At 43.0% G+C, this 9,095-nt stretch overlaps 1 non-coding gene across 1 annotated transcript; it reads left to right on the plus strand.

Annotated features, from left to right (window-relative positions):
* The first annotated feature begins 5,446 nt into the window (after positions 1–5,446).
* Positions 5,447–5,584, plus strand: LOC119923808. The gene has a single exon (XR_005448976.1). It is a non-coding gene; the product is annotated as a small nucleolar RNA SNORA7 (small nucleolar RNA).
* Positions 5,585–9,095: the final 3,511 nt, after the last annotated feature.

Below are 9,095 nucleotides of genomic sequence, written 5' to 3' on the forward strand. Positions count from 1 at the left end.
ACTATGTTTGAGGCACTGTACTAAGCACTGGAGTGGATACAAGCAAATTGGGTTGAACACAGTCCCTGTCCCCATCCCATGTGGGGCTCAAAGTCTTAATCCCCACTTTACAGATGAGGAAACTGAGGCCCAGAGAAGTGGTGACTTGTCTAAGGTCACACAGCTGATAAAGGGGCAGAGCCGGAATTCACCCTAACACTGTAAGTTCTTCAAACTTCCACAGAGGACCCTTTTGTGCGGGACCTAACACACTTAGTACAGTGCTCTGCACACAGTAAGTGTTTAATAAATATGATTGCATGAAATGAACGAATGAATTACATCCCTAACATTTTGCAATGTTCTGGGTATGTCACAGGGCCGGCAAAGAAAAATCTGGGTTTCTTCAGCCTAACTGCTCCCAAGAGAGAAGAAGAAAGTGCAGCCTTGAACTGTCATCTGAGGTCCCTGTTAATTAATTCTAGTACTTATTATGCACTTGCTATGTGCCAGGCACTGTGCTAGGCACTAGGGGTAGGAGCTAGGCACTAGGGGTAGGTGCCAGGCAATAAGGTCTACCCAGTGATTTGCTAAATTGGTTTTGTGAACTTCTACATAGAACCTTAGGGAAGCATGGCTCGGTGGAAAGAGCACGAGCTTGGGAGTCAGAGGTCATGGGTTCTAATCCCAGCTTCACCACTTGTCGGCTGTGTGACTTTGGGCAAGTCACTTAACTTATCTGTGCCTCAGTTACCTTATATGGAAAATGGGGATTAAGACTGTGAGCCCCCCCGCCCCCCCCCGTGGGACAACCTGTTCACCTTGTATCCCCCCAGGGCTTAGAACAGTGCTTTGCACATAGTAAGTGCTGAACAAATACCAAAAAAAGAGAATGTGGCAAAGACAAAGGCAGCGCTAAAGGCAGAGTTAATTTGCCTAAGCCCATTGGGAACCTAAACCCCTTCCCCTCTCTTTCTGTCCCTGCCCGCGTTTGCCTCCCAAATGCCAACCCATAACCTCCTTTCCTTCAGGGAGTTCTTCAGCACCTAAAGATGCTGCCCGCCAGGAGAGCAGGGAATAGGGAATGTGTCTACCAACTCTGTTGTGTTTTACTCTCCCAAGTACTTAGTACAGTGCTCTGCATACAGCAAGCGCTTAATAAATACCATAGATTGACTAGAGAGAGTGGGCTGGGCAGTGAACTGGGAAACATTGACTTAATCAGTGACTTTCATTAAGTGCTTACTGTGTGCAGAGCACTGTATTGAACGCTTGGGAGAGGACAATATAGAATAGTTGGCAGATGTGTTCCCTGCCTACAAGGAGCTTACAGTCTAAAGGGAGAGTATGAAGAGTGCTAGGCATTCTGCATCTAATCCATGGGGCAACTTGGGGCCATTTTAGAGATTTTTATTATGGCATTGTTAGACACTTTGTGCCAGGCACTGTATTAAGCGCCGGGGTAGATACAAGCTGCTTGTTTGTTCTTGGCAGTTCCTGGGAGAAATAATGATTGAAAATGATTGAAAACCTTTCATCCAATAGTATTTATTGAGCACCTACGGGAAAAGGGAGCAGTAAGAGTAAATGGCACTGTCCTTGACCTCAAGAAGCTAACCATTTTATGAGACAAGGAGGTCGAAGGAAAAGCAGCACCAGGAATCCCATGGAACAAACATGACCGTTTTTGTGTGTGCACTGTTAGGTTGTGACTCTGGGTTCCATGTTGGCCTTTTTTCTTTTTTTTTAAAGTGGTATTTGTTAAGCGCTTACTATGTGCCAGCCACTGTACTAAGGGCTGGGGTAGGGACAAGCAAATCAGGTTGAACACAGTCCGCGTCCCACATGAGGCTGACAGTCTTAAGCCCCATTTTACAGAGGAGGTAGATGAGGCCCAGAAAAGTGAAGTGACTTGCCCAAGGTCACACAGCAGATAAGTGGTGGAGCCAGGATTAGAACCCTAGTCCCCTGGCTGTCAGGTCCAGGAACTTTTCACAATGTCATGCTGCTTCTCCAGTTGTACTGCTGACACACTCTGTTCCCCTGGATTTTATCAAAACCTAACGCTACCCCTCGGCCTCCTCTACAAGCCACAGAAAACTTGGACCAACATTTGGAAACACATGTGCTACTTGCTCTAACCAGTCGTAGGAGGATTAATAACATACACAAAAGGAGAGGTACTTAAAACCTTAGAATATCAGAATCTTAACAACCTTTGTCAGCCAAATTATTTGCAGATCAAAGGAGTCCAAACCCATTTCGCACACCAAATACCTTTTAATAAGTACCTGCTTCAAGAATGTTCTTAAAACATTCCAGAATTGTGTTGAACAATTGCTTTATTGAGTCATTTGACTTTAAAATTGATCTTCAGCTCTGAGATGTCCCTGTTCTGATATGGAGGAAGGCAGTTCTATGTCGGAACAGCAAGGATTGAGGGCTTAGCAGAGTGGAGTTTGCACTTGAGTGGGAGAGAGGTGTTGAGTGGAGGAACAGAACTGAGTGACTAACAGAGGCCGATAGCTGAAAAACCACCAAAACAATTAATTTGGTAGCTGAATTGGCAGTGTGCAGGTTCCTGTATTAATGCTTCCAGAGGGTCAGAGAAGGAAGCAGAGATCCTGTCCTTTGGAGTCAGGGAGTGGTCAGAAACAAAAGACCCCAATCTCATTCACCTCCAACCTGGGTCTCAGTCTCCAGGGCTTCAAAGGGAACTAGCATATGTACATGAAAATCCTGCAGGGCTGGGAAGGACTCTAAGGGAATCGAAATGGGTGAATTTCTCTTACAGCTGGCCAGCTTCCTGAGCTAAGGAGTTTTATCTCAATGTTTTATCTAGGTGTTTTCTAGAAACTGTCAACTAGGGCCTGATGAGCAGGAGGTAATAGATGAGGCCTAGTCACTAGTCTAGGAGGAGAGTGTCAACGTTTCTACCATGTTTCTACCATGTTTCTTAAAGAAGCAGCATGGCTCAGTGGAAAGAGCCCGGGCTTTGGAGTCAGAGGACATGGGTTCGAATCCCAGCTCCACCACGTCTGCTGTGTGACATTGGGCAAGTCACTTAACTTCTCTGGGCCTCAGTTACCTCATCTGGAAAATGGGGATTAAGATTGTGAGCCCCCTGTGGGACAACCTGATCACCTTGTGACCTCCCCAGCGCTTAGAACAGTGCTTTGCACATAGTAAGCACTTAATAAATGCCATTATTATTATTATTATTGTTACCAGGAGATGATGGAGGCCCTGAAGAAAGGTGTCAATGGGAAATGAAATGACTACTGAAGGCAATCTGCATTGATTCATTCGATGGCATTTGAATGGCGCTCTCCTCAGAAAGCCCCAATAATCTATTCTTATCGAGTCAAAACTTGACAGTTGGTTTAGTGAAGTAGCGTGGTCTAGTGGTTAGAGCGTGGGCCTAGGAATCAGAAGGATTTATATTCTAATCCCAGCTGCTGTGTGACCTTTATTCATTCAGTCATTCAATCGTATTTATTAAGTGCTTACTGTGTGCAGTGCACTCTACTAAGTGCTTGGAAAGTACAATTCAGCAACAGATAGAAAAAATCCCTACACAACAATGGGCTCACAGTCAAGAAGGACAGAGACAGACAATAAAACCAAAAAAACCAAGTAGACAGACATCAATAGCATCGATATAAATAAATAGAATTATAGATATATGCACATCATTAATAAAATAGAATAATAAATATGTACATATATACACAAGTGCTGTGGGGCAGGGAGGGGGGTAGAACAGAGGGAGGGAGTCAGGGGGATGGGGAGGGAAGGAGGAGCAGAGGAAAAGGGGGGCTCAGTCTGGAAAGGCCTCCTGGAGGAGGTGAGCTTTCAGTAGGGCTTTGAAGGGGGGAGGTCACTTAATTCTCTTTGCCTCAGTTATCTCATCTGAAAACTGGGGATTAAGACTGTGAACCTCACAGTGAACATGGACTGTGTCCAACCTGATTAGCTTGTATGCACCCCAGTGCTTAGTATTGCTTGGTACAGTGCCTGAGGCATAAAAGCACTTAACAAATACCATGAAAAAAGGGCATTCACTTCTGTCTAGACTGTAAGCTCAATGTGGACAAGGAACTTGTCTACCAATTCTGTTATAGTGTACTCTCCCAAGCACTTGGTACAGTGCTCTGCATACTCACTTATGCTTTAACTGTGAGCCCCACTGGCAGCTCCACGTGGGACAGAGACAGTGTCTGACGACTATCTTGTATCTTCCCTGGAGCTTAGTAATAATAATAATAATAATAATGACATTTATTAAGTGCTTACTATGTGCATAGCACTGTTCTAAGCACGGGGGAGGTTACAAGGTGATCAGGCTGTCCCACTGGGGGCTCACCATGTTAATCCCATTTTACAGATGAGGTAACTGAGGCCCAGAGAAGTTGTGACTTGCCCAAAGTCACACAGCTGACAGTTGGCAGAGCCGGGATTTGAACCCATAACCTCTAACTCCAAAGCCCGTGTTCTTTCCACTGATCCACGCTGCTTGCTTGGCACATATTAAACACTCAACAAATACCACAGTTACTATTACTAAGGTCCCTGACCCTTAGGGAGCTCTCATTTAGCCTTTGTTGTGTTTTCCACACAGTGTTCAATAAGTGCTTTTGATTGGTTGATGGGTGGATTGATTTTGTTCCTGCTTGTTTTCACTCTCCTCTCCCATTACATCTCAGCTTACTGTCTTCATTCCCCTTAATCCAACTATTCCCTGAGACTCTTTCTTACTTCTCCTCACTGCAGCCTATTGTTCAGGTCGTTACCCCTATGTGGAACTTCCTCTTCAAAGCCCTTCTGATATCACATCTGCTCTAGGAAACCTTCCCTGGATAATTTCTAAACTCTCTGCTTTATATTCCCCACCTCCTAAATCAGAGCATTCTTGCAGGTTAAGAACTCACAACCCTCTTTAGAGCTTTTGTCCATAATATACTCTATTACCTCCTCCTATCTGTATTATATTTTAGTGTCCCCCCTTAGAGAGTAAATTCTCTGAGAGCAGGTTTTCTGCCTACCAATTTTATTATACTCTCCTCCAGCACCTAGTATAGTGCTCTACACAGGTTGGACATACAGTAGATATTATTGATTGAACAATTGATATTCCTTGAATGCCTACCATGTGCAAAACACTGTACAAGTATTGGAGAATCAATCAGTTGATCAATCATATTTATTGAGTGTTTACTGTGTGGAGAAGAATACGGTAAAGGCTAAATGACTCAAGGGGAGGCAACTTTGTGGAAAGTGCACCTGGGTTCTAACTGTGGAAAGTGCATCCACCACTTCCCTGCAAGATACTTAAGTTCTCAGGGCCTTAGTTTCCTCATCTCTAAAACGTGGTTTAAATACCTGTTCATCTTCCCCCTTAGAATGTGTACCCCACATGAGGCAGAGACTGTGCCTGACCTGATTATCTTGTATCTACCCTAGCCCTCCCCTTTCAGGATGGCACCTGCAGAGTTTCCAGTACTCTACCAGTCTCAGCTATGGGAGGGAGAGTCAAGCAGAGGCCTACCCATTCCATTCCTAGCTTGGGCAGTGGCTAGCAAGTGGAAGGCAATCTGCTATAAGTCAAAACCCACCTGTGCTGGGCAGCAGCTGTATGGGAGAGTTGAGGGTGGAGACTCAAGTTTACTGTGTGGAAGGCCATGGTAAACTACTTCCGTATTTTTTACTAAGAAAACTCCATGAATACACTACCAGAACGATTGCAGATGGAGAGTGGGTCGTTCTGGGAGAGATGTGTCTATGGAGTCGCTATGGGTTGGAGACAACTTGACAGCATAAGTCAAGACCCTAGCCCAAACAGTACAGGCATAGTGGATAGAGCACGGGCCTGGGAGTGAGAAAGTCATGAGTTCTAATCCTGGTTCCACCACTTGTCTGCTCTGTGACCTTGGGCAAGTCGCTTCACTTCTCTGGGCCTCAGTTACCTTATCTGTAAAATGGGGATTAAGACCATGTCCACTCAGGGGGACAGGGACTGTGTCCAACCCGATTTGCTTATATCTACCCCAGCGCTTAGTACAGTGCTTGGCACATAGTAAGTGCTTCACAAATACCACAATCATTATTATTATTATTATTATTATTATTATTATTATTATTATTATTACAGTGCTTGGCTTATAGTAAACACTGGCCCTCAGGGGGCCCTCATTCTAAATAAGAAAAGGTGGGATTGGGGAGAAGCCTGGGGAGTGGTGAGAATCCCACCAAAGGAATGTGGGAAGTGAGGCAAAGGCCATCTTTGCCATGTTCCTGAGTTTGCCCCCACCCTTCCTGCTGGCCAGGATGCACGAGAGATTGGAAAGGGCTACAGGAGTGCTTTCTGATGTCAGCAGTCGCTCTCCTCCCCTCCATGAATTATTCCTTTTCCCTCCCTCCTCGCACTCCCCACTCAGGAGCTGTGCCTTCAGCATGCCAGAGATCGAGATACTAAAAAACAACAACAACAACAAAAAACCTGGCATAGAAATTGGGCAGTTTCCAGCAGCTGCAATAATGCTATTATTAATAATAATGATAATAATAATGGTATTTATTAAGGGTGTCCTCAATAAGACACATCAAGAACTGTGCTGAGCGCTGGGGTTGCTAAAAGATAATCAGAGGAGACGCAGGGAAGGAGGGAGGGAGGGAGGTTTGTACATATGTTTGTACGTATTTATTACTCTATTTATTTATTTATGTTACCTGTACATATCTATTCTATTTATTTTATTTTCTTAGTATGTTTGGTTTTGTTCTCTGTCTCCCCCTTTTAGACTGTGAGCCCACTGTTGGGTAGGGACTGTCTCTATATGTTGCTAACTTGTACTTCCCAAGCGCTTAGTACAGTGCTCTGCACACAGTAAGTGCTCAATAAATACGATTGATTGATTGATTGATTGATCAGGTGATTCACTGGTTTAAAGTCAATGGTAAGGAATTTCTGTTTGATGTGGAGGTGAACGAGCAACAACTGGAGACCCTCCTTCCTCTCCCCCTCGTCCCCCTCTCTACCCCCCATCTTACCTCCTTCCCTTCCCCACAGCACCTGTATATATGTATATATGTTTCTACATATTTATTACTCTATTTATTTATTTATTCATTTTACTTGTACATATCTATTCTATTTATTTCATTTTGTTAATATGTTTGGTTTTGTTCTCTGTCTCCCCCTTCTAGACAGTGAGCCCACTGTTGGGTAGGGACTGTCTCTATATGTTGCCAACTTGTACTTCCCAAGCGCTTCGTACAGTGCTCTGCACACAGTAAGTGCTCAATAAATACGATTGATTGATTGATTGAGGTTGAGCAGGTTTCTTATCCCCATTTTACAAATGAGGAAACTCATTCATTCATTGATCCAATTGTACTCATTGAGTGCTTGCTTTGTGCAGAGCACTGTAGTAAGTGCTTGAGAGAGTATTATATAAAAATAAACAGACATATTCCCTGCCCACAAAGAGTTTATAGTCTAGAGATGAGCTTACAGTTTGGAAACTGAGGCATAGACTAGAACCCAGATCGCTTGAGTCCCATGCTCATATTCTGTCACCTAGGCCACACTGCCATCAATGGGGTATCTAGACCCACCCTAGATGTAGGAAGAAACTGAAAATAGAAGACAGACAACTCCAAAATCAGAGGTGGTTATTCTACCAGAGTTTACCATCCTAAGAATGAATGAATGAATGAGTAATAAAAATAATAATAATGATGATGGTATTTGTTAAGCGGCATACAACCCCAGAGGAAAAAAGAAGAAAAGAATTAGCCAGCATTTGCAAGGTGGTGATTGCCAGCTATAGACTCAAGCTCAAAAAATGAAAGCTTTTGAGTTACAAGAATAAATCAATCATATTTATTGAATGTTTACCACGTGCAAATCCCTGTGCCAAGTGCTTGGAAGAGTACAATTTAGCAGAGTTGGTAGATATAGTTTCTGCCCACAAGAAGTTTACAGTCTAGAAGGGGAGATAGACATTAACATAAATAAATAAAGTACAGATCTGTACATAAGTGCTGTGGGGCTGAGGGAGGGGTGAACAAAAAATGTAAATCCAAGTGTAATTCGAATCCAGGAAAGAAGTGAGGGGATTCCGGTAAAGTAGGAATCATGAAAGGGGTGGTATGAGCACCACCAGTTACCTGCCTTGTGACATTGGGCAAGTCACCACTCAGTTTCCTCATCTGTAAAATGGGTATTCAATACCTGTCCTCCCTCCTACTTAGACCTTGAGCCACATGTAGGATAGGGAGTGTGTATAATCTGATTATCTTTATCTACCCAATACTTAGAACAGTGCTTAGCACATAGTAAGCACTTAGCAGATATAAAACAATTAGCATGACCAGGATGTAAAAGAAACAAGAGAAGCAACAAGTGACATTAAAGAATTGAGTGTGGCCTAAATCAAAATACTAACATTTATAAGATGGAGTGCCAAAAAGATCATAGAATGGCAAAGAGAGATTATAATTTTTTTAAATGTATCTGTCCCAGTGCTTGGGCATAGAGTAAATGCTTATTAAATATTATTATTGTAGGAGCTAAGGAGCTGTAAGCCCTCCCCGCAGCACCTGTATATATGTATATATATTTGTACATATTTATTACTCTATTTTATTTGTACATGTTCATTCTATTTGTTTTATTTTGTTAATATATTTTGTTTGGTTCTTTGTCTTCCCCTTCTAGACTGTGAGCCCACTGTTGGGTAGGGACCATCTCTATATGTTGCCAACTTGTACTTCCCAAGGGCTTAGTACAGTGCTCTGCACACAGTAAGCACTCAATAAATACAATTGAATGAATGAATGAATGAATACCCCTACATTTATCAATACTATTGAACTCTATAGGTGATCAATGAATATAACTGCCTTATTTATTAAATTAGAATCAATCATATTTATTGATCACTTACAGTGTGTAGAGCACTGTACTAAGTGCTTGGGAGGGTACAATATGATATCATTTGTAAAAGTGTTACCTGCCCAGATGGAACTTACAGCCTGGAGCGAATGCCAATATTTCTAAATTGAAGTTCCCTTCTTCCTTTCCAGGGAGCCAGCATCATCTCCCAGAAATG

This window comes from Tachyglossus aculeatus, unplaced genomic scaffold (genome assembly GCF_015852505.1).
Source record: "Tachyglossus aculeatus isolate mTacAcu1 unplaced genomic scaffold, mTacAcu1.pri scaffold_270_arrow_ctg1, whole genome shotgun sequence".
Taxonomy (NCBI): Eukaryota; Metazoa; Chordata; class Mammalia; order Monotremata; family Tachyglossidae; genus Tachyglossus; species Tachyglossus aculeatus.